Below are 26,140 nucleotides of genomic sequence, written 5' to 3' on the forward strand. Positions count from 1 at the left end.
TACATTGTATGAAAAGAACACATTAAGAAAGATTAATATAATTTGTTTTCTAAGGCATATAACCATGAAAAAGGTATACTTAAACTCTTAAATGCAGTATATTATTCTTCCCTATCAAATACTTTAGTAAAACTTAATCCAAATATCAAAAAAATATTTAGTTTATTAAGATTGTAAGTGGCTAATATCAGACTCAGAGGGAATGAGGGGGTAGAGGTACCACCGTTCATAGACAGCCACCATTTAAGTGTCCCAATGTCATCCTAGTGTTTGGGAGAGCTAAGACTTTTAGGTTACAGAGGATTTTCCAAGTAAATAATACTGAGTAATTCTGCCAACTTATGTCTACAGAGGCTGAAGGAGAAAATAACACAGAAGTTCCCCCTTAAGTTTAGTTTTGAACACAACATTCACTCAGATAATAAGGAACTATTAGTGTTTCAGAACTGGAGAGCCTAGAGCAGCTTGATGCTGTCCCACAATAAATTGACAGTGTTTATTTGGAGGAATTCAAAATTTGCTCAGAATAATTGCTGAATCTAATACTTCTTTCAAAGACTATAACTTGTCTCTATAGTATAAAAGATAAAATACAAAAGCACCAAAAATAACTATAGCTACAATAATTTGTTAATGGATTTGTAAAATTGAAAGATAAAAGGTATGACATAAATAGCATAAACTATGGTGGGAAGGTGCAGATTAAAAGTATAGAGACTTTGTATGCAATTGAGGTTAAGCTGTTATTAGCTTAAAATAGAATATTATAACCATAAATGTTATATTTAAGCTCCATAGTAACCACCAAGGAAAAAGATCTAGTAGATAGAGAAAAGATTCAAAAAAATGAATCAAAGTATAACATTACAAAAATTTAACAAATCACAAAAGAAGGCAAATCACAAAGGAAGACAGCAACATTGATTGAAGGGAACAAAGGAAATAGCAGTAATTAAGAAAATGGCAACAGTAATTTCTTTCATGTCAATAATTACCTTAAGTGTAAATAAATTAAATTCTCACTCAAAAGACACAGTAGTTGAATGGAGTAAAAAAACCCAAGATTCAACAACATGCTGCCTAAAAGGGATGCACTTTAACCTTAAGGACATAAGTAGACTGAAAGAAAATGAATGGCAAAAGATATCCCATACAAATGGTAAACAAAAGAAAGCAGGGGTGGATATATTCAGACCAGATAAAACAGACTTTCTGTCAAAACCTGTCGCAAAAAACAAAGAAGTTCTTTATATTATGATATAGGGGTCAATTCATCCAGAAGATGTAACAAGTATAGTTATAGGCGCACCCAACATCAAAGTACTTGAATATGTAAAGCAAGTTTTTGAATTATAAGAATAACATAAGCATTGTGACTATTAATTTTATGTTGTGAACATGACTGGGCCAAGATGTGCCCAGACATCTGGATAAATGTTACTGTGTAAGAGTGTTTCTAAATGAAATTACCATTTGGCTTGTACTGACTAAAGCAGATCGCCCTCCCCAGTGTGAGTGGGCCTCATTCTAAACCAAAAAGTGGAGTAAGGGACTAAATAAAACCAAAAAGTGGAGTAAGGGAGAATTTGCTCTTGCTCTTACTATCTGAATGTCATTGAGTGGGGCCATTAAATTCTTCCTGCCTTTGTGCATAGCCTCATAGTAGAACTTACACCATATGCTCTCCTGGGTCTGGATTTCTCAGCCCCCAAAATCATTTAAGTCAGTTTACAAACACACACACACACACACACACACACACACACACACACACAAACACGTATTCTCCAATATCTTATTGTTCTGTTTCTATGAAGAACCCAGATTAATACAAGCTTCTTGTTTATTTTGAGTATGAGAAATACAAAAAGTCTATAAAGAAGAAAATAAAAAACACCCATAATCTACCACTGGAGTTAACTACTTTTAACATATTGGTATACTTCTCTCTAGTCTTTCACCATCTATGTATGGATAAATGGGCATATAAAATATGTATATTTATAATATATGTATATTAGGCAAAATATGTATAGATGTATACATCTATGCAAATATATGTAGGTGACTAATTCAACAAAATTGGATTGGTGCTGTATATACAATATTGCAATCTTTTAAATACAAAATTATAAGCATCTCTCATATCATAAAATAGTCTCCAAATAAATGACTTTCAATAGTTACATTATATTCCTTAAGTTACAATAATGTATTTAACTATTTTGGTAATTAAATATTAATTATTGTTTCAAACTCTAATTACCTTTTGTATTAGTCCATTTTCATACTGCTATAAAGAGCTACCTGAGACTGGGTAATTTACGAAGAAAAGAGCTTTCATTAACTCATAGTTCTGTTGGCTGTACAGGAAGCATGGCTGAGAAACCTTAGGAAACTTACAATGATGGCAGAAGGCAAAGGGGAAGCAAGCACATCTTACCGTGTGCAGAGCAGGAGACAGAGAGAGATAAGGGGAAAGCACTACACACTTTTAAACAAACAGGTCTTGTGAGAACTCCCTCACTATCATGAGATCAGCAAGGGGGAAATCTGCCCCCATGATCCAATCACCACCAACTAGGTCCCTCCCCCAAAACTAGAGATTAAAATTCAATGTGAGGTTTGAGTGGGGATATAGAAACAAACCATATTATTCCACCGTGACCCCTGCCAAATATCATGTCCTCTTCACATTTCAAAGCCAATCATGCATTCGCAATAGTCCCCGAGAGTCCTTACTCATCCCAGCATTAAATCAAAAGTCCAAAGCCAAAGTATCACCTGAGACAAGGTAAGTCCCTTCTACCTATAAGGCTGTGAAATAAAAAACAAATTAGTTACTTCCAAGATACAATGTGGGCACAGGCTTTGGGTTAATCTTCCTGCTCTAAATGGGAGAAATTGGCCAAAATGAAGGAGCTACAGGCCCCACGCAAGTCAGAAACCCAGCAGGGGAATCATCAAATCTTAAAGCTCCAAAATAACCTCCTTAGCCTCCATGTCTCTCATCTAATCCATACTGATGTAAGGGGTGGGCTCCCAAGGCCTTGGGCAACTCTGCCTCTGGGGATCTGCAGTGTATAGCCCCTGTGGCTGCTTTTTCAACCTGGCATCGAGTGTCTGTGGCTTTTCCAGGTTCAGGTTGCAGGCTGTAATTGGATCTACCATTCTGGGGTCTGGAGGATAGTGTCCCTCTTTGCACAGCTCCACTAGGCTGTGCCCCAGTGTGGACTCTGTGTGGTGGCTCCACATTTACAGAAATATAAAGTTAAGCATGAAAGTATTAACATCTAATTATTATAAACTTTCTGTAATTGAACTCGAACTGTTAGGACAATTTTCAAAGGCAGTATAGTGGTTAGGCATTGCCTTTGAAGCCATCCTTTATGGGTTTGATTCCATTCTGCTATTTGCTTGTTGGCTGTTGTATAATAGAATGCTATGGATTCCATAACAGAATACCACAGATTTGGTGGCATAAACAACAGAATTTTATTTTCATAGTTCTGAAGGCTGGAAGCCCATGATCATGGTGCAGCATTGGGTTCTAATGAGAACTCTCCTCCTAGTTTGCAGATAGCTGTCTTCTTGCTCCGCTCTCACATGTTTTTCTTTTCTGTGCATGTGCATGCCTGATGTGTCCTCCTCTTCTTATAAGGTCATAGGTCCTATTGGATTATAACTCAACTCCTCTAATACCAAGTTTTTCTATTAGTTCATTTTAATACTGCTTATAAATAACTACCTGGGACTGAGTAATTTATAAAGACAAGAGGTTGAATTGACTCACAGTTCCATAGGCTGTACAACAAGCATGGCTGGGAGGCCTCAAGAAACTTACAATCATGGTGGAAGGTTGAAAGGGAAGCAAGCATGTCTTACCATGTGAGAACAGGAGACAGAGAGAGTGTGAGCAAACAGGGAAGTGCTACACACTTAAACAACCAGATCTCCAGAGAACTATGGAGATCTATCATGAGAACAGCAAGGGGAAAATCCAGGCCTCTGATCCAATTACCTTTCACTGGGTCCATCCCCTAACAATGGGGATTACAATTTAACATGAGATTTGGGTGGTGACACAGAGCCAAACCATACCAGCTTTTAAGGATTTATTTCAGAAGTAAGATCAAAGGGTATAAACATTCTCATGATAGAGGGCATGCCATAAGAATTTAGAAAACAGAGAATTTCTAAAATAGTCCAGCATTGCTGTCCAGAAAATCTTAACTATGGAAAAGAAATGAAGCATTCAGAAAGACAAAGTTAAGCATAAAAGTATTAAGCATTCAGATTTCAAAGCATTAGGATCAACATGATTATGAATGGTCGACAGAAAGTTGAATATATATCCAGAGCATGGGGATTAAGGCTATGCTGTACAGCAGCTGAAACAAGAGACTGGACAAGATTACCCACAGATGAATATTGGGAGGACACAGTTTGACCTATAACAGCTTTGCTTAGCCAAGCTACTTGATGTCTGCATATCTGATTATCTCATTTGTAAAATCAAGGTAGTAATTAATACTTTGTTGGCTATGATGCAATTAAATGTGCTTTTATGTACAAAGCATTCAAGAACAGTGCCTAGCACATGGCAACTATTCAATAGATAGGTAGCATCATATTTAAAAGTTGAAAGTTTACATGGACATGGTATGCATTAATAACAATTCACTATAAACAAATATCTTCTATAGCGGGATTTCTAAATTGAATACAATATTAATTTTCATAATTATTAGGAGCAATTAGTATTAATAGAGAACAAATAGAAACATTAAGCAAGTAATCCAAAATCATACAATGAATTGACAGCATAATTCAGAATGAGGGCAAATGTTTCAAGAAAAGTTATATACTTTTAATTCCTTTGAAATTAAAATAACTTTCATTAAGAAGACTAGTCAACTTCTATAGTAAATATTTATGAATTTCATGGGCTTAAATATTTTTTAAATCACTTGGAAGATTTCACTTATTTCAGGTTTTTTAAACTGCTTCATCCACATAAACCTCCCAATAAACGTCCCAACACAACTAGCTCCAAAATATTTAGTAAGATGCTTAAGAATAAGAAAAATAAGCGCCAAGGTATGAAGAGCATCGATATTACCTCTGTTTTGAAATAAACTTATTGGAAAATGAAGCAACCCACAAGTAATACCTGAGTTGTATTTTGTGACGAGAAGTAGGCAAGTTAACATTGAACATGCCAAGGGAGTTATGATATGTAAACAGATAATTGAGATAATATAGATATTCACATAATATCCTGGAGTATAGCTGAAGGACACCTAACTCATCATGGCAGGGAGAGATCGGGCAGAATTCCAACATCATAGTGGTCATCTTGGAAGAAATGTAGAAATGGCATTGAACTGATGACTACAAGACAGATGGCAGTAGGGCCAGTGGAAAGGAAGAGCTCAGCCAAGCAGAGGAATGAGAACCTCTATGTAAATGAAATCACAAGATCAAAGACACAGACATGGAGGGGAACTTATAGAAAACTACAAGTAGTTCAGTGTTGTTGAACCAGAGTAAGGCAGTTATAATAAAAGATGAAGCCAGTAAGGTAAGTGGGTCACATGATAAATGACTTGCATATGTCAAAGGAGTCTGAAATTTAGTCTATATACCATCTGGAAGTTGCTACAAGGTTCCGACGTAGCTTCATTTGATGTTATTGACATCTTTAGTTGTTCTATCTGGCAGTTCTGTAGAAGACAGATTTAAATGTGGCAAAAACTAGAGGCAGATGGAGGAGTAAAGACAATTGTGATGATCCAGTGGAACTGAGGTAGTGGGATAAAAGAAAAAGCAGAAAAGGTTGAAAATACTTAAGCATTAAAAGTATTCAAACCATGGATGGGTAGATAAGGAACTGTGGGAGAGGAAAATAATTAGACAGAAATTCAGGAAGAGAAACAATTTAGAGGGAAGATTTCAAAATATTAGAAGCAACATGATAATGGGTGGTTGACAGAAAGTTCAATAAATACATTCAGAGCATGCGGATTAAGAGACTGGACAAGATTACCCACAGAGTATTAAAAATGACAAGTGGGTAGGGTGAAGAAAGGGATAAATTGAGGTCTAAAAATATAGTCAGATAGAAGAAATAATGCCTAGTATTAAATAAATCAGTAATTATAGTAAACAATAATCTATTTTACATTTCAAGAGAGCTAATGATGAATAATTGCAATGTTTCCAGCATAAAGAAAATAAGAAAATATAATGTATAAGGTGATGGATAGCCAAATTACTCTGATTTGATTATTACACATTATGTGAATGTATCAAAATGTCACATGTACCATGAAAACATTTAAATTTCTTAGACATCAATAAAAAATATTTTGACAAATGATTCAGAGACAGAAGACTAGAAAAAAATCAACATTAAAGGAAAAACCATATGGAAGAAACCTATGAAGTATGCACAGGAGCAATGAGAACCAGCAAAAAAAAAAAAAACTGAGTTAGAGAAGATAAATATGCAGAGATACTAACACAGGGGAGCCTTTGATAAAAGCCCATTGACTCTGCCAAAAAGAAATTAATTTGTGATCTTAGAGATGTCAGTGTTTGTATGGTGAGGGAACTAGGAAGATGAACAGATTGTAGAGAATTCCTTTGTGTAGATGAATGTCTAGAAATACCTTAGAATCTTTCTCTGCATATACAGGCAAGATATAATGTCCCATCAAATAAGGTAATATCTCTGAGGTGAAACAAACATAGAAGTGTTCAAAATAAATAAAGTGCAGAGACTAGATGGAGAAGTCTGGCCCAGATAGGAGACTACAGTTTAAACTAGGATTATCAGCCTAGTGAAATGCTTTACTTGGGAGAAAACAGAATTTCAAATGGAGAACTGGCCAATGAGAAAAGAAAATGCATCATTATTTAAAACAGGAAATGAAGGAACCACAAGCAGAATTAGAGTAAGATTGACTTTTGATGTCGTGTCCTGCAAGTTACTCAGAAAGGATTCATTAAATACCCCAGACTAAGGTGGGCAAATTTCAGAGAACTGGGCTTGAATGTGTCAGTAGAGATCGAGTTGCTCCAACAAAAGGAGAGGAGTCTGGGCATAGGGAGCTCTGGAAGTATAGGAAGAGATTGACAGGAGAAAACATGATTATACACATTTGACCTGACATAGATATGCAAGATGGACATCACAGCTAAACTGCTAGGACACATGAAAGAGTCAGGGAAGTAAATTATCTGATGGAATAAGAAATGGACAAAGAAAGAAAGAATAGCATGTCAGAAGCCAAATACATGAGAGTTTCCATGCCTGGCACATAATAATGTGGAAAATTTTTATTGAATGAAGAAATGAATGAGTAAACAAATTAATGAAAAAAATAAATGCAAAGATTGGTCACAGTTGCACTGTTTCACTTTATCTAAATTAAGAGAGAAACACAGTATCCATTCTTCATCTAAAATTTCTACTTTTTAAATTATGAATGGATTATCCCCCTACCACCCCCAAATTTCCCTACACAAGAGTTGACTTCATAAAGAAAATTAAAAGTTAATTAAATTTTATTAATTTGGGAAATTAAATAGAATTAATTAATTGATGAAAATCACTTACAAACATAAAGAATTAGTCTTCCTTTACTGTTGTCCTATTTTTCAGTTTTCTCTCAGTAGAAAAGTTATTAATCTGCTGTGTTTTATCCTAGAATCACATTTTTACATTTAATTATACATACAACATGCACTAAGCATACCCTCACTAAAGGGAATACCTTAATAAAGACTATACAACAGGCCCCTGTAACCTAGCAAGGTTAATCCATGAGAAGAACAAATAAAAAGGTAATTTAGTAGCTGCTAGAATAATCTGAGAAGACAGAAACAAAGATCATGTCTGGAGGACAAAATGATTTTTAAAAAATAGAAAATGGTGAGGTCACAAGGTAAATGATAAAAAAGGCTGGACTTGGAGTCAGAAGACAGGGGTTCTTGTTCTATGACTTTGTAGTCTAGGACAAACCATTTAATGTGTCTTGCTTTGTTTTCCTCATTCACTATGCAGAAGCCATAGTGATATTTTTAAAACATAAATCAAATCACATCACTTCCCTGCCTAAAAACCTCCAATAGTTTCTTCTTACCATTGAAATAAAATCTAACCCCTTCCCCGGGACCTTCAGTATTGTGAACATGAAGGGTACCCTGCCTACCTCTTTAAACTCCTGTCCTTTCCTTTTTCTTTTTATGCATGTCTCCTAGATTGTTTTATGTTCTTAAACCCTGTGAAGCTCACATTTGCTGTTGGTCTGACTGAAATACTGAGTCCTAGGTCCTCTTGTTATTGGCTATTTCTTGTCATTTAGGTGTCAGCTCAGATGCTACCATCTCAGAAATGCCTTACTTGACTTTCTATAGAAAAATAGCTACCCTACTCTCATCCATCAATCTCTATCAAATAACTATGACTTATTTTCTTTATAAAACTAAGTATAGAAAATAATATCTTGTCTTTATATGCTGTGTGTGTTCTCCTATCAAACATCTCCTTGCCTATCTTGTTCATCACTGAAATATTCCACTCTGGCTAATAATTTATGCTGCACACAATTTTGTAGATGAAAAGAGAAAAAGAAAACAAAAGGAGAGGAGAGAACAGGAAAGGAGAGAAGGGGAGAAGAAAGGAAAGGAATGAAAGGGAAAGAAAGAAAAGAGGAAGAGAGGGAGGGAGGGAACAAATAAATAAAATACTTTGGCAATAAAATGAGAAAAAATGTGAGAAATTATATTGGGAAGAAACTATCAAGGAATTGTTTAAATATCACTTCATGCTTGAATATATTTAAATACCACAAACTTGTTATGATTTTAAGGAACTCCAGAGACTATTGTTTTCATTTTCTTGATATTTCAGTGAAGCCTGAAAAATGTATACGTGGGGAAGTGAGAGTAGATGTGTGATTTAATTCTTGTGCTTTATTTGGGTAAAACTGGGGAATAAAGAAACATAAGAGACACCCTCAGAGCACAATCAAGATGTCAGCATCCACAAATGCATGTGCTACCTCTCTAAATTATACTCCTCCAGATGGCTTGGTTAAATTTGAAGTGGATAAAGCTAACAGTGCCAGATCACACCCAAGTATAAAACTGTATAAGAACACAATAAAACAGTAATAAACAATAGATTATTTTAGTGGCATATGGCAGATACTGAGTCAGGCCAGCCTCAAATGCAATCTTTGGATTCTGTTTAAAAATCAGTGTCTGAATTATAGCATTAGTATTCAAAGCAATCCTTGTAAGCAGTAAGCAACTATTCCAAAGAAGAGAAAGGGAGGGTCAGATAAAGGAGAAAAGGAAAACACAATGGTCATTGGAGAAAAAAGATAAACAAGAAATAACAAGCAGTGCTTGCATGACAATCTACAAGAGGAAATATAAAATTCATGAAAGCATTCAACAGGAAGAGATGGCAACAAGTAGACTGACATGAATGAAATATATAGGGGAACTCCCAGCAAGAATGGAAGCAAAGGAGAAACAGGAAAATACACACAAACAAAGTAACAATTCCTCCCTTTCCTGAATATCTGGGCATAAAATTTTTATCTTCCATTAAAATGACAAACATCATATGTTGCATCATAAAAGTTGGAAATACATTGTTAAAACCTTATCTCCACAATCCCTAAGTCAAAATTCATTTTCACCCCTACATTAAACCCAACTATCCACTCCTGGGAGAGGGATGCTTGAGAACAATGAGAGGTCCTTTCAAATCACAGAAATTAAAGCTTCCACATCAAGAACCCAGGATATAGCCCCCTTTTACCTACCCCCTTTATACTATGCATTTCAATGTAAACAAGACTTCCTTCATACCAAATCAGAGATTGTACACCTAGACACTAAATAAAAAAGTGTTTTTTTCCAGAAAAATACTTTTCAAGTGAGAGTTTTGTTAATGGATAGTTTTTTGATAACATGAGTCATCTGAATGAAGTGAATTATCTGTATAATTAACTACATGTGGTTTAATTGAAAGCCTCCGACCTTATTCCCATACAGAAACACTAATTGAACAAAAATGTATACACTAAACATTTTTATGAGAATTCCAGGATCCAATTAAGATGTTGTAGTATCCCAAGTGTGTACAACGTAGAGAATAGTCAAACTGATTTGAGTAAGAGGAGCAATTTCACTGACCTATGTCATCCTCTTCTCCAAGTTAACACAGCTCTGTGCCAGGACAAAATGCCTCTTTCACATCTTTTTCCTCTGGGAAAAAAGAATTGAGCACGCTTTCAACATTACAGCTTTTCAGAGAGCTGCCCAAGAAACTGGTCTCTGACTTCCTTGATTGGTGTGCCAATAGAACTAGCATAATTTGAATGTCTGGAGGTCACTGAGGAGAATGGAAAGCAGCAGGTGGCTTGCTATGGTTGGTACAGCATGGCACAATTGAGGAAGGAAGTGCATAACTTAAGACTTCTTCATTGGCAAGGAGAAAGAAGAGTGGTGGAGCATGCGTTGGCATTCTGGGTCTTCAGAGGGCTGCCCAGGGGACTAGTTTCTTTCTTCCCTCACTTGGAGCACTGATAGAACTAGCATAGTTTGGATGACTTGGAGCCACTGAGAAAAGAAGTAAAAAAATAAAATAAAAATAAAACAGTAGGCAGTTTGCTATAGCTAGCACAGCTCAGTTAAATCAATAAAAGATGCATAACTCAAGGCTTCGCCTTCAAGAAGAAGGGAGAAAGGAGCAGAGCATGAGTCTGCCTTTCCAGCTTCTTGGAACGCCAGTTTCTAAGAAACTGGTATCTGTCTCACCTTAGTGTACTGATAGGAAGCTGGCATACTCCGGATGTTTGCCAGCCATTGACAACAAAAGAGAGTTGGAAACTTGCAGCTATAGAATCAGAGAACTGTGGTGCCACAGACCGACATCAGAAAAGATAATGAATTCCTGAGGGGAAACAAAAACAGAAAGCCTCTCTGAGAAATTGCATGCACGGGCCAAGATATACCCAAAAAAGTTTCAAAGAATTCCAGAATCTCTTTCTCGTCTGTTTAGTGGGGGTCCTATCTAAGCAAAGCCAGTCTGAAGACTGAGATAAATGACAGATCCTAATATGAAGCAACAAGGTGCATGAAAAACAGAGAAATATAGTTCAATCATAGGAATACACTAAATATCCAGAAAAGTACCTAAAAAGAGGTTTAGGAACAACTTAAAAGAGAATTCAAAATAATTGTCATAAAGATGCCCAGTGAATTCTAGGAAATAAAAAATGAACAGGATAAAGTATCAAGAAAGAGGCAGAAAATATAAAAAAAGTTTTGGAGCTGAAAAATAAAATAAACTACAAAATTCACTAGAGAAGTTTAATGGCAGACTTGATATGAAGAAGGAAACATCAGCAAACTTGAATATAAGTCATGTGAAATTATCTACTAGAGGCGCAAAATGAAAAAAGAATGACCAAGAATAAAGAAAACCTAAGGGACATATAAGATACTATCAAATGGATCAGTATTTGCATTATCATGGTTTTAGAAAGGGAAGACAGAGAGAATGGGGCAGAAACATTACTTAATAAAACAATGGCTGAAAACTTCCCAAATGTAAGGATGGATATGGACATCTAGATTTGAGAAACTCAGCAAGCTCCAACTAAGATAAATTCAAAGACATACACACCAAGAAACATCATAATCACATTGTGAAAAGTCAAAGAAAAACTATTTTGAAAGCACCAAGAGAAAAGCAACTTGTTATGAACAAGAGACTATCACCAGATTTCTCAGCAGAAACCTTCCAAGACAGAAGATGAGTGGATGATAAATCAAAATGCTGAAAGAAAAAAAAAACCTGTCAATCAAGAAAGCTGTATCCAGAAAAACTATCCTTTAGTAATTAAGGAAAAGTAAAGACTTTCCCAGGTAAACAAAAGCTGAGGGAGTTCATCATCACTAGACCTGCCTTACAAGAAGTTCTAAAGGCAGTTCATCAAGTTAAAACCAATGGATGCTAAACAGCAACATGAAAGCCCATGTAAATATAAAGCTCACTGGTAAAGGTAAGTAAATAAACACATAAGGAATACTATTACTATGATCTGAATGTTTGTGTGCATTCAAAGTTCATTTGTTGAAATCTTTACTCCTCAAGATAATGATATGAGGAGGTGTAGCCTTTGGGAGACAATTAGGTCACGGAGCAAAGCCTTCATAAATGGGATTAATACTTTTATAAAACAGTCCCCAGTGATCTTGCTTGCCTCTTCTACTATGTGAGAACACAGAGAGAAGGCATAGTCTATGAATAGAAAGTTAGCCCTCATCAGACACCAAATCTATTGATACCTCACCTTAAACTACCCAGCCTCCAGAACGATGACAATTGTCATTTAAAAGTACACAGCTTATGGAATTTTATTAAAACAGCCTGAACAAACTAAGACAACCGTAATATTGTAACAATAGTGCATAAATCTCTTTTAATTTCTGTATAAAAGTATAAAAATATTTATAAAAATATAGCAATGAGTATACAGTATAAAATTGTAATTTGTGACATCACTAGCATACAGTGTGGGGGAGGTGAGTAAAAGTTAAGAGTTTTTGTATGGAATTAAAACAATAATATGTTTTAGGTAAGTTTTATGGCAACCACAGAAGTACCTATAGGAGATACTCAAAAGAAAATGAGAAAGAAATCAAAACATGCCATTACAAAAAGCAAAACACAAAAACAGTGAGAAGAAAAGAGGTCAAAAAAGCTACAAGATAGCTAGAAAGCGATTTAAGAAACAGCAAATAGTAAGTCCTTTCCTATCAACAATTACTTTAAAGGTAAATAAATTTAATTCTCAACTAAAAGACTTGTACAGTGGCTAAATGGATTTAAGGAAAACAAGATTCAACTACATGCTGTATGAAAGATACTCACTTTGGATTTAAAGACCCACACAGGCTGAAACTGAGAGGTTGGAAAAAATAATCTACACAAATAGTAGCAAAAAAAGACAGCAGGAGTGGCCAAATTTGTATCAGGCAGAGTAGATTTTAAGTCAAGAACTCTCCAAAAAGACAAAGAAGGAAAGGACATTATAAAATGACATAAGGGTCACTCTATCAGAAATATGTAAGAATTATAAATATACATGTAACCATAATCGGAGCACCGAAATATAGGAAGCAATCATTGAAAGAATTGAACAGACAAATAGACAACACACAATAATAATAGGGAATTTCAATATACCACTCTCAATAATTGGTAGAACATCCAGACAGAAGATCAATAAGGAAATAAATAAATAAGAGGATTTGAACCAGACTTTGGATCAAACGGAACAGACGTTTGCAGAACATGCCACCCAATGGCAGCAGAATACATATTCTTGTCAAGCCGCATGAAACATTGTCCAGAATAGATCACACGTTAAGTCACAAAATGAGTCAAGCCCATTCAAAAGTGTGCAAAGGATATTAACAGACACTTTATGAAAGAAGACATATATGAGGCCAACAGTCATATGAAAAAATGCTCATTGTCACTGGTCATCAGAGAGATGCAAATCAAAACTACATTGAGATACCATCTCATGCCAGTTAGAATGGCGATCATTAAAAAATCTGGAGACAACAGATGCTGGAGAGGATGTGGAGAAAAAGGAACACTTTTACACTGTTGGTGGGAGTGTAAATTAGTTCAACCATTGTGGAAGACAGTGTGGCGATTCCTCAAAGCCTTAGAAATAGAAATTCCATTTGACCCAGCAATCCCATTACTGGGTATATATCCAAAGGACTATAAATCGTTCTACTATAAGGACACATGCACACAAATGTTCATTGCAGCACTGTTTACAATAGCAAAGACCTGGAATCAACCCAAATGCCCATTGATAATAGACTGGATTGGAAAAATGTGGCACATATACACCATGGAATATTATGCAGCAATCAGAAATGATGAGTTTGTGTCGTTTGTAGGGACATGGATGAATCTGGAGAACATCATCCTCAGCAAACTGACACAAGAACAGAAAATGAAACACCGCATATTCTCACTCATAGGCGGGTGATGAAAAATGAGAACATATGGACACAGGGAGGGGAGTACTAAACACTGGGGTCTATTGGGGGGAAAAGGGGAGGGCCAGTGGGAGGGGGAGGTGGGGAGGGATAGCCTGGGGAGAAATGCCAAATGTGGGTGATGGGGAGATAGGAAGCAAAACACACTGCCATGTGTGTACCTACGCAACTGTCTTGCATGTTCTGCTCATGTACCCCAAAACCTAAAATGCAATAAAAAATTTAAAAAAAATTTTAAGAAGATTGAAACTGTGCCAATTATATTTTCAAACAATAATGGAATGAAACAGAAAGCTAAGGAAAATGGAAAAGTTCTTAGATATGCAGATATTAAACCGCACACTCTTAAATAACAAATGAGTCAAAGAAGAAATTAGATGTTAAATTTTAGAAAAAATATTTTGAGACAAATGAAAATGAAAACAGAACATAACAAAATCTATAGGATGCACCATGACCAAGTAAGATTTACCCCTGGGATACATGGATGGCCAACATACAAAAATAATCAGTATGAGACACCAAATTAATAGAATAGACAATAAAATTCACAATTGTCTCAATATATGACAAAAAAAATCTGAAAAATTTAACACCCTTTCGTGATAAAAACTCAGTAAACTAAGAAGAATATTACCTCAACATAATACGGTTCACAGCTAATGTCATACTATACAGTGAAAAACTGAAAGTTTTTCCTCTAAGATCAGAAACCAGCTAAAGATGGCCTCTCTCACCGTTTCTATTCAACACACTACTGGAAGTTTTAGCCCAGATAAATTAGGTAAGAAATATAATTAAAAGTCATTCAAATCAGAATGAGAGAAACAAAATTTTCACTCTTTGCAGATAATATATAGAAAACATTGACAATTACACACACAGAGATGCACACACACACACACACAAACACACCATTAGAACTAATAAACCAATTAAGCAAAGTTGCAGGTTACAAAATCAATACACAAAAATCAGTTGAGTATATGTAAACTACCAACAAACAATTGGAAACAAAAATGAAGAAGACAGTGCATTTACAACTGAATCAAAAAGAATAAAATTCTTAGTAATAATCTTAACTGAGTATTATAATATATGTAGAAACTGAAATCTATAAAAATTGCTAAAAGAAAACAAAACACAAATGGGGGCATGATGCCATGAGCCAACCAGCCCACTGTGCAGATCGCAGAGCTCACCGATGAGAATGTCAAGTTCATCATCCAGAACACCAACCTGGCAGTGGCCATTTCGATTCAGAGTGTCTCCTTCACTGAGGTACCCATAGTAGCCATTGACTGGGTTCAAATTTATGCCAATTCCTCAGTTCTTCATGACGAGTTTATGGCTCACAGACTTAGACGAATTCTCCTCATTAGTGATGACACTGTGGACAGCTGCTGTCCTCCTGGGACTGCACATGTGCAGAGTTCTGCCCAGTGCTTGGTGGAGTTTACCCTCAGTGCGCAGTGCAATGAAGACCAGATTCAACATGTCACGTCTTGAGACCTCATCTCCAACAGCCCCCAGGTCATTCTGGTGACATCCCACAACCAAGATAATGAACCTAATGACTATATGGAGCAGGATGACATTCTCATCATCAAGTTGAGAAAGGGCCAGGAGCTGAGACTTTGAGCCTATGCCAAAAAGTGCTTTGGCAAGGAGCATGCCAAGTTGAACCCTACTGCAGGGGTGGCTTTTGAATACAATCCAGACAATGCCCTGAGGCATGCAGTGTACCCCAAACCCAAGGAATGGACAAAGAGTGAGCGAGCACCTGGAGCTGCATGAGGATGAATCACAGGATTTTTGCCCTGTGACCCCAAGGGCAAGCCAGAGAGGTTTTACTGCAATGCAAAGTCCTATGGCTCTCTGTGTCCTGGAACCATTGTCCTCTCAGCTCTTTCTGCATTGAAGAAGAAGCTGAGTGATTTACAAACTCAACTAAGCCATGAGATCAACTAGCCAGAGTGACATGCTAACTATAAACTAGCTGCAGCTTGCCTGCTTCAGCAAAATGGAAATTCATGCCAACAGCTGGATTTGGGCTTCTCTCTTGAGATTCTTCTAGTTTCTGGGAATCTAGTCTACTGTCATTTGAGCTTCTTGGCAGGTCATCAGTACCAACTAGAAGCAGGTCACAGATTACCAGGGATGCCAGCAGTGTTTAAGGACAGTGTTTTACTGGCCCTAATTGCCAGCAGTGCTCCCCAGATCCCAAAACATCACTTTCAGCCTGTTTCCTAATGCACCTGTAGGGGAACCAACCAGTCTTCTCTCCTGGTTGGTTTTTTAAATGCTTTCTATCCAAAGGAGTAATTTCAATTGTACCTTAGATTTCTGGTATTAGGATTGAATGCCACAGCCTTCCTTCAAGGGGCTTATAAACCCCTCCAGTTTTTCCCTGGGGCTGGCCTACTACCACTTCAAATTCCCAGGTGTCTTTAATCTGAAAAGTAACCTTCTGGGAATAGCATCAGATCCTGACTGTCCCCTCACTCCTATACAAACACAATGTTTCATGAACCCCTTCACCATGAATACCTGATTATTTAGTTTGGTGGTGGTGGTGGTGCGGTGGCAGTGGCCAGCAAGAGCAAAGTTCCCTCCCACATACACAGAAGTATTTCATTTACCCTAAATGAAGGTTCTGGCCCTGACCTCTTAACACTGTCTCTAGATAGGAACATACCAAAACAGTTAATTCAGCAGCCTGAAGAAAACACAGAAAAAAAGAGATATTTATTGATTAACAGAAGTTGTCTTTTTAAAAGTGTTTATTTTGGGCAATAGAGAGCACAATATAAATCTTAAAAAAAATAAGAAGTAAAGAAAAGACGACACAAATAAATGGAAAAACTTCCCATGTTCATGGATTGGAGGAAAACATTGTTCAAATGGCCATACCATCCAAAGTGTTTTACACATTGACTGCAATCCCTATTAAAATCCTAGTGACATTTTTTGCAGAAATTGACAGAAAAATTCTAAAAATTACACAGAAGTACAAAGGACCCCAATGTAGACTAAACAATCTTGAGAAAAAGAGCAAAACTTGAGGCCTCACACTTTGTTACTTCAAAACATGTTACAAAGCTATAGTCATCAAAAGACCATGGTACTGGGATAAAGATAGACATATCGGCTAATGGAACAATACTGAGAGACCAGAAATAAATCCACACATATACAGTCAAACGATCTTTGACAGGATGCCAAGACTACACAATGGAAAAAGGATAGTCTCTAAAAATTGGTCCTGGGATAAACAGATATTCACATACAAAAAAATAAAATTGTACCTTATTTTATATCATACACAAAAATCAACTCAAAATAGATTAAAGACTTAAACATAGACATGAATTTATAAAAACTTTAAGAAGGCAACATAGGGTAAAATTTTCATAACATTGGTCTTGGCAATGAATTCTTGGATATGACACCAAAAGTATAAGCAACAAAAGCAAAAATAGAAAAATGGGCCTACATCAAACAAAAAAGCCAGAAACTAAAAATCTTCTGCGTAGTAAAGGAAATAATCAACCGAGTAAAAAGGCAACCTACAGAGTAAGAGAAAATATTTATAAACCATACATCTGACAGAAAGTTAATATAAAAATGTACAAGAAACTCAATAGCAAAAAATAAAAATAACTATCTTCGAAGGAGAGATACAAATGGTCAACAGACATATATGAAAAGACATTCATCACTAATCATTAGAGAAATGTAAATCAAAACCACACTGAGGTATCACCTCACACCCATTACGATGGTCATTACAAAAATTAAAAATAAAAATAAATAAATAAATAAAAAGTGTTGGCAAGGATGTAAAAATTTTGAAACTCAAGCACTATTGGTGAGAATATAAAATGGTGTTGCCAGTATAAAAGAAAAAAAACAGCATACACGTTCACAGAAAAATTAAAATTAAAAAGTACCATTTGATCCAGCAATCCCACTTCTGGGCATTTATCCAAAAGAGCTGAAAACAGGACATGGAAGGTATTTACACTTCTGTGTTCACTGCAGCATTATTCACAATAGATAAGAATAAAAAACAACCTAAAAGTGTATTAGCAATATGTACGGATAAAGAAATGTAGTATATGTTTACATAATTGTTTCTTTATATGTTATTATAAAGAAAGAATTATATAAATAATTTATATGTTATAAAGAAATATAAAGTATATTATATACTACGTTTATATAATAGAATATTATTCAGCCATCAAAAAGAAGAAAATTCCATTGCATAGGTATACCTTGAGGACAATATGCTGAGTAAAATAAACCAGTACAAGAAGGACAAATACTAAACAATTCCGCTTACATGAAGTATCTAAAATAACCAAACTCATGGAAATATATAGTAAAATTATGACTTCTAGATGCTCAGAGAGAGATAAATGGGGAAATCGCTGTTCAGTGGGCATAGCTTTAGTCAGACAAGAGAAAAAAATTTCACAGACCAGCTCTACAACATTATGCTTATAGTTAACAGTGCTGTACCATATACCCAAAATTTAAGGGAAAAGTTGTGCTTTTTACCACAATAAAAAATGTTGTAACATTCACAGAAAAAAATTTTTTTTACTTTATTTGTACATATGATAGAACTTTTTAATCTACATCTCAAAGGCAAAAAGTAATCATTCCAAAATTAAATTATCTTGGTTAATATGGCTGTTTACAATAGGGAATATTGATCTTCACACTCCAACTGAAAAATAAAGACATTCTAATTTCAACAGCCTGACCTCTAATAAGAATATAAAATTATAAATGAAAACTTTTAACCCCCATGTGAAGCATGAAATTTCAGAGCCAATCTACACTGAGAGTGAGGAGAAGTGTATGCTTAAAGGTAAGATTCATATTTTATCTCCCTGGAGGAACAGTGTCTTTCTTCAAAGAGAGAGCCATCACAGTGTAAACCCTAAAACAACAACAATCAAAGGGACATCCACAGATAGTGATGTTCATTGCATTGCCTTTAATTGCTTTAGCCTAAAGGACAGCAGCCCAAAAGTAGATTATTGTACTTAAACCACCAAATATATATTCTTCATATTTTAAAATATAGCCACTGGCTCACTGAATATTAATTCTACTGTCCACTTCTCTCACACTGCCTTCTACCCAGTATAAAACCTTTCATCTTGATAAAATTAGAAGAATTTTCCTACCAAGTAAAACTATGACTTGCTCACATCCCTACTTTTTTCCACATGGCCATGGCAAATCAGATATTGTCAAATTACTGGGGGACTGCAATTCACCATAGACTTTTCACAAAATGGTTAAGAATAGGAGCCTATGGTTCGTGGAGGAAATTTGGGAAGAACTCCTGCTTTGGCTAATAAAAAAAAATGTTCATTTATCTTCATAAAGACAGGAAAATCATGCCATCCTCATCTTCACGGTGTCAGTTGTCTGTAAGTGTTCAGTAAAATATTTTCAAATGAAGGAATGTCCAAAGTTGTCTGGATTCAGTCTGCAAAAGAGTAATTAAGCTTTTGCTTTTGCTTAATATATATGCCTTGACAGTATATTAAAATGCTTTGCCTTGACAGTATATTAAAATGCTTAATCAAACAGCTTTTTTATTGTCACAGAAGTCCTCATGATAGTCAACATTATGAAATCTACATATTCAAAGCCACCTCTATTCTATAAAATTAATGTATTTACATATAATTCATTCACTTATATTTTCTTTATAAAAGGCATTATTTAAGATTTGGCCACTAAATCAGAGAATTCAGGACAATTGCTTTTTTTCATAATTTTATCCAAATGATGAAGTTCATAATTACACAATGTTATAGTTACTAATATGAGATTAAGGCATATCTTAAAAGTTCACAGCAAAAGAGTAACACGGTGTCTGAGGTTGTGCAATATACCAAATAGGTTGTTGACTTTGCTCTAGATAATGTGCAAACAAATTTATATTTATGTCTTAAACTTAACCCTTAACATTATAAATGATTGAATGCATCCAGTGGTTTATTTTCCATAAATCTATAAATAACCTCAAACGAACATATCAATTTTCACAATGCATGCTTTTTTAGTATTAACTAATATTTTTATTTCAAGTAAATAACCATATTATTCATGCCAGTAGCTGTTACAAACCTTTACCATTCCTCTTAAATCACTTAGCTGGACTCACCCACTCACTTTTAACAGATGGCAAAGCCTCCTACCTCACAGAGAAAATAGCATCCATCAGTCACAAACCGCACCTCTTGTATTATCTTCATGTTCCCCAGCTTTCCCTCCTTCCCTTCTGTCCCAGAGGATGTCTTGCCTCTCTTCCAAAGATAACACTTTAATCTGTATTCCTGATTTCATCTTCTTCCTTTCTTCCTCTTTCTGTTTACTGAATGCCTTCTGATTCTAAGCCTGGGGACACAGTGTGAAACAAGACAGACAAAGCCCCTCTCCTTGTGAACTTTCCCTTCTATTACATGTCCTCCAAGGCCTTTCCAACATTCATCACCTCTTTTTGAATCTTCACGGTATCCTCTGTCATGCCTGTTCTCTTTTAGCTTACAACCCTGTGTAACTTGTCCTCATCCTTAAGATGCATCTGCCTATTTAGCTGACCTTGAAGGCATGTATTTCCTTCCCTCACTGCTGCGCTTCTAGAATCAGCTGCAGTTTGTTTCTACTTTCACTTCCCTTTATCACTCCTCAGTGCACAGCTATTTTTCTTTTGTTCTCTGTACTCCAGTGAAACGTTTATCCTCAGCCTGTACATAGTCTTCCTTCCCTTGAATTCTCATGAATCCTAGGACAGAATATAGTTTATTCTCTTGGCCACACTTTCGTCTACTGCTTCATTCTCTACCTGCAGCCTTACTATTTGACTCCCCAAGATTCCTTCTTTGGCCTTCTTTTCTCATTCTGCCCATTCTTCCTGAATCATCCTACTCACACCCATGGTTTCAATTACCACCTATGTGCTAACAACTCCAAAATTCTGTTTTCAGATCTTTCTGAATTCCTTTTCTATATTTTCAAGTATTCGAAAGGCATTCTCATTTAAATAGCCATATCATGTGCTAAAGATATGGTACATATTGCCGCAGAGAAACAGCAAGAAAATATTACTAGCTGTGGTTATAGGAAAGCTCTGAAATCTCAGTGGCTTAATAAAATAGGAGCGTTTTGTTGTTGTTGTTGGTGGTGGTGGTGGTGTTGGTTTGGCTTTTTGCTCATGTAAGGTCCATTTGGAGGTGGTGGCGGCAGAGTGGTGTGAAGGACAAAGGTGGTTCTGGGACTCGAGTTCATGAAGACTCTCCCCTTTTTGTTATGTGGCTTGCCAGGACATTCAAGAAAGTTTTATCCAGCCAGTGGATGGGAAAAGAGTTTAGAAGGGGTGGAAGATTTTATGGGACAGTTTTGGAATTGATATATTTTCACCCACATTCCATTGAACAGAATTCAGTGCCATGGTCTCACCTAGCTGCAAAGGGGTTGGAAATGATAGTCCATGTCCGCGCAGCCTCTTCATAGAAGCCTCTATATTATGCAAGATGAACTCATCTTTGGTAGTTAGTTAACACTCTTTGCCACAGAAATCCGTGGGTGACCTTTCTAGACAGAATTTTGTTTCTGATCAGTTGAATAAGTATTGCGAAGAGCAAAAGTGGAAATGAACAGGGTGATTATTTTCTGGAAGCACAATGCTAGTGTGTAGGTGCTCATTTAATGTTTTTAGAACCAAAACGTGGCTGTTAAGGAAAAGACAAAGCTGAGCAAGGTCTCTACCTTCTATTTTTATTTCCTTGCATCCAAACTTCATATAATTTGAGTGTCAGAGTGTTATATATTTTTGATATAGTTTTCATGTTTGTCCCCTCCAAATCTCATGTTAAAACATAATCCCCAATATTGGAGATGGGGCCTCACAGGAGGTGTTTGGGTCATGGGAGCAGGTGCCTCATGAATGGCTTGGTGCCATCTCCTTGGTAATGAGTGAGTTCTCGCTCTGGTAGTTCATGCAAGTGCTGGTTGTTTAAAAGAGTGTGGCACCCCCCTCCTTTCACACCATGTGATAAGCCTGCTCCCTCTCTGCCTTCCACCATGATTGTAAACACACTGAATCCCTCAGCAGAAGCAAATACTGGCACCATTCTTCTTGTACAGACTGCAGAAACATGAGCCAATTAAACCTCTATTCTTATAAATTACCCAGTCTCTAGTATCTTTATCGCAACACAGAAACAACACTAACACATTGCTCTCCTTCATTTCTTATTTTTTCCTCTTTATAGTTATTTTCCTAATAATAAAAGTGTAGATTAATCTTTCTAAAACTCAGTTAATCATTTCATTCCCTGAGTTAAGACATTCAATAATATTTCCAGTGATTCCAAGATGATATGTAAACACATACGATGTCATGAAAGCCAGTACAATGGGGCTCCAGCCAACCTTGCCTGTCTTTCACTGAGCTTTATTGTCTGCTCTTATTTCTGTACCACTTTAACCCCCATAAGATCTATTTTCCACTGCCAGGAAGAGGATGGCAACAAAGAAAATTCTGGGAGTACTCTTCCCCATGTGGTTTTTGTGTAGAGTCACCATTGAGAAGCATCACACAAGACTTGGAAAGCAAATGCTTCCAAATCCAAATTCCAAAGATTGGGAGGGCATTATTCCCTAGATATTGTGAGCAGACACATGGGTGGTCATGAGATTTGAAGCACATTCTAAATAAACACTTGAGGATCACCTCATAACTGTCCTGCACTGAGATAGTCTTTATCTCCCCGAAAGGCTTCCAATGAGAATAAACGTCTAATTCCCTCCATTAAACATTTCTAACTTGCAATGCAAAGAGTAGCTGAAATTTCCTTGAATAAACCTTGATAAATCTATGTTTATCATTATGCCATAATGCTCTCAAGTGGATACACACACACACATATACATACACAAAAACCGAAATTCTTATCATTACCAAAATCCGATTCATAGTTTTGATACATCCTATTCTGTATGGCATGTCCTTTTTCTGACATTTCTGCCTGACAAAAGTCCTGTTCATCTTTCAAATTCAAATATCATCATCTAACTGAGTCCTTCCCTAATTCTCCCAATTATAGACAAATACTCCCTGGGGAGCCTATGACATCTTGTTCATACCACTTACATGGTATTTATAACATCGTTTATATGCCCTCGCCTTGTAGAGGGAAATTATGTTTCATTACACTTCGTGGCCTTAGTTCTTAGTGCAAAGACTGTCACATAATAAGCATTCAATAATGTGTTGGATAAATGGTCCATTTTCAAACAAAATATCACTAATGTAAGTGAGCATTTTCTTCACAGCATACTCTGAAAATTAGAAGGGTAAACCTACATGCTAGGGGTATATTTAAGGCTCACTGAAGCATTACAGGAACCACCTCCTCCCTCCGGTAGGACACAATCATGAAGGGACAGATAAATGAGCAATGGGAAGACAGGCACAGTCTCCCATCTCTCCCTCACCTTTCTCCTCTCAATCTCTTACCACTTATAAATTCACTTACTTCATTTGTTGGCCTTCTGAGAGTAGGTTTCATACCAATATCTGACTCTAGTATCCACCCTTACATGCTTTTTCCTCCTGAAGGCCTACTGTGGAGAAAAAGTCTCCTCCATGTTGTCACATGAACAGTTCTATGTGTCTGACTTTCCTGTAGGAGATTCCCCAGTTGCCCAGACAAGTGGTGCCACCTGCCTGGGTATGGGGGAGCATGCTCCTGCTGCCTTGCAAGGTGGAGCAGCACCTCCAGGAGCTGAGCCCCAACTGCGACATCAGTTTTCCTTCATTAAAATGTGGCCAAAATGGCTCCACTACTTAAAATGACTCCTATCTAATTAAACTGATGCCAGCTTGTATGTCTCACCCTATCCCAGGAATTTTCAGTCTGTTACTTAAAGCAAGAACAGAGAAAACATAATAACTATTTGATTAGCCATTTGCTTGAATTTTAATTTCCAGAAGCCTTGTTCAGGTCAAACACCACTCAACAAAATCACATCCACACATTCCATTAATTCATGCTGCAAATATGGCACTGATTGGGCAGTGAAATTACTAGGGTTTTTCCTGGGGCAAGAGTAGACTGATAAAATAAGCGTGCTCCTTTCCCTCTTGGGGCTTACAATCTTGGGAGGAAGTAAAAGGAGAAAATAAAAAGAAATGTTCAGTATAGTATAAGGTAAGAGGTAAGTTCTATAAGGTAAAATAGAGAAAAGCAGCAGAATAGAGAGAGTGGGAGGGGGCAGATGGAGCACACTATTTTAGACGGTGTGGGCAAACGTCTCCGATATAATGAGGAGTCTTCTGTGCTAGATCTGAGTAAAGGAAATAAGCCATGGAAATGGCAAGATCTATGAAAAGAGCATTCCAAACATAATAGAAAGATCCGGAGGCCTAGAGTATCTAAAGAAGAGCAAAAAGGTCTGATGTGGCTTCAACTGAGTAGGGGGAGACAAGCTGGAAAGGCCGGCAGGAGCCAGTTCTGTGAGAGTTTTGCAACAGGAATTGAAACTTCCACGTAGGTCTAAATTACTGTGACACCTGTGACAAGACTTTAATTAGGGCCATGCTCAATGTTCCTTATTCCTCTTGAGGAGTGAAAATAAATTAGGCAATCTAGAATAAGTAAAACCAAGAAAGTTATTTCTGGTGCCAATTGTCCTGTTATTTGTCATGCTACCTATTTTCTAAAAGAAATTACCTTAATAAAGCATCTCATTTATTTACACCCAAAGGACTTTGCATAAACTGAAATTAAATCGGTGCAAGGGCTGTTACAAAGTTGGGGGAAATTACTTCTCAGGCTGAAAGTAGTAAGGGAGATTTTGCCAATGCCCTTATGAAATCTTTTTGACTTCCTAGGAATGCAGTCATGTTTCCAGATCTTTCTGAATAAACCTTAGAGATGATCTATCATTTTACATATAAGAACACTGTTATTTCTGCAAAAATCATCCAGTTCATTAGTGGCTGATTCATTCACATTTCTGCAGTAGTTCAGTGTGTAGAGTGAGTATTCGACCAGATACACCCGGACTTACAATCTATTCTCAATCTTTCTACCACTTTGAACCTCAGTTTTACAAATTAATTGATAATAGAATCAAATGTAGATACGTGGCCTAGGGCCTGGCACATTACATAAACCTTTAATTAGTGTTTCTGTGTTCTTAGACAGTTGTATTTCATGAAGCTTGTGGACAAAAATATTGCTGCATTTACTTCCCTGCAAAATATTCTCCAATGCCATACCATATTTTGTCCCCTCCATTCACTCTTGCCTTTCACTTACCATGTTTCTTAGAGGCTAAGTCAGTTTGAGAGCCCTCCTTTCTCCCCAGTATAACAGCTTTCAAACCGGAATGGGCCTCTGAGGTAACTGGGAACCATGTCACATCATATATACAACAAACAAACAGATGGCAAACCTATTTGTCAGGACTATTTCATCTCACAGAACTATATTTTGATTTGGAAGACATTTCTATACGTGTAAATTCACTCCCATTGATGAGTTAGACACTTAACCTCAGAATATGGTGTATGAATGAGGCTGTCTGGGTCCAGGGTCTATAGCAGCAATTTGTTACTTGAAGAAAGAAAATATACAGTAGAACTTAGCTTCTGGCTTCTCTCTGTAATGGAGTTTTCAACTTCTAAGCTCCTGACGAAGCATCCATGACAAAATACACACACACAAACACATGCATGCTGTCTCTCTCTCTCTCTCTCACACACACACACTCACTCACTCACACTTGCTGTGTGTATATAAGCTCCTGACGAAGCATCCATGACAAAATACACACACACAAACACATACATGCTGTCTCTCTCTCTCTCTCACACACACACACACTCACTCACACTTGCTGTGTGTATATAAGGGAGCATTTTGGGGATTGCTATTCCAGAACTCTCAAATCATTAGGTAACAGAGACAAACCCAGAGTTTAC

General features: G+C 36.5%; 1 protein-coding gene and 1 pseudogene across 2 annotated transcripts in view; one reads left to right on the forward strand and one right to left on the reverse strand.

Annotated features, from left to right (window-relative positions):
- SAMSN1 (SAM domain, SH3 domain and nuclear localization signals 1) overlaps window positions 1-26,140 on the reverse strand; it is a 555,105-nt gene that overhangs the window by 232,412 nt on the left and 296,553 nt on the right. The window lies entirely within an intron of this gene.
- Window positions 15,274-16,114, forward strand: LOC100396636 (DNA-directed RNA polymerase II subunit RPB3 pseudogene; annotated as a pseudogene).

Source organism: Callithrix jacchus, chromosome 21 (genome assembly GCF_049354715.1).
Source record: "Callithrix jacchus isolate 240 chromosome 21, calJac240_pri, whole genome shotgun sequence".
Classification (NCBI taxonomy): domain Eukaryota; kingdom Metazoa; phylum Chordata; class Mammalia; order Primates; family Cebidae; genus Callithrix; species Callithrix jacchus.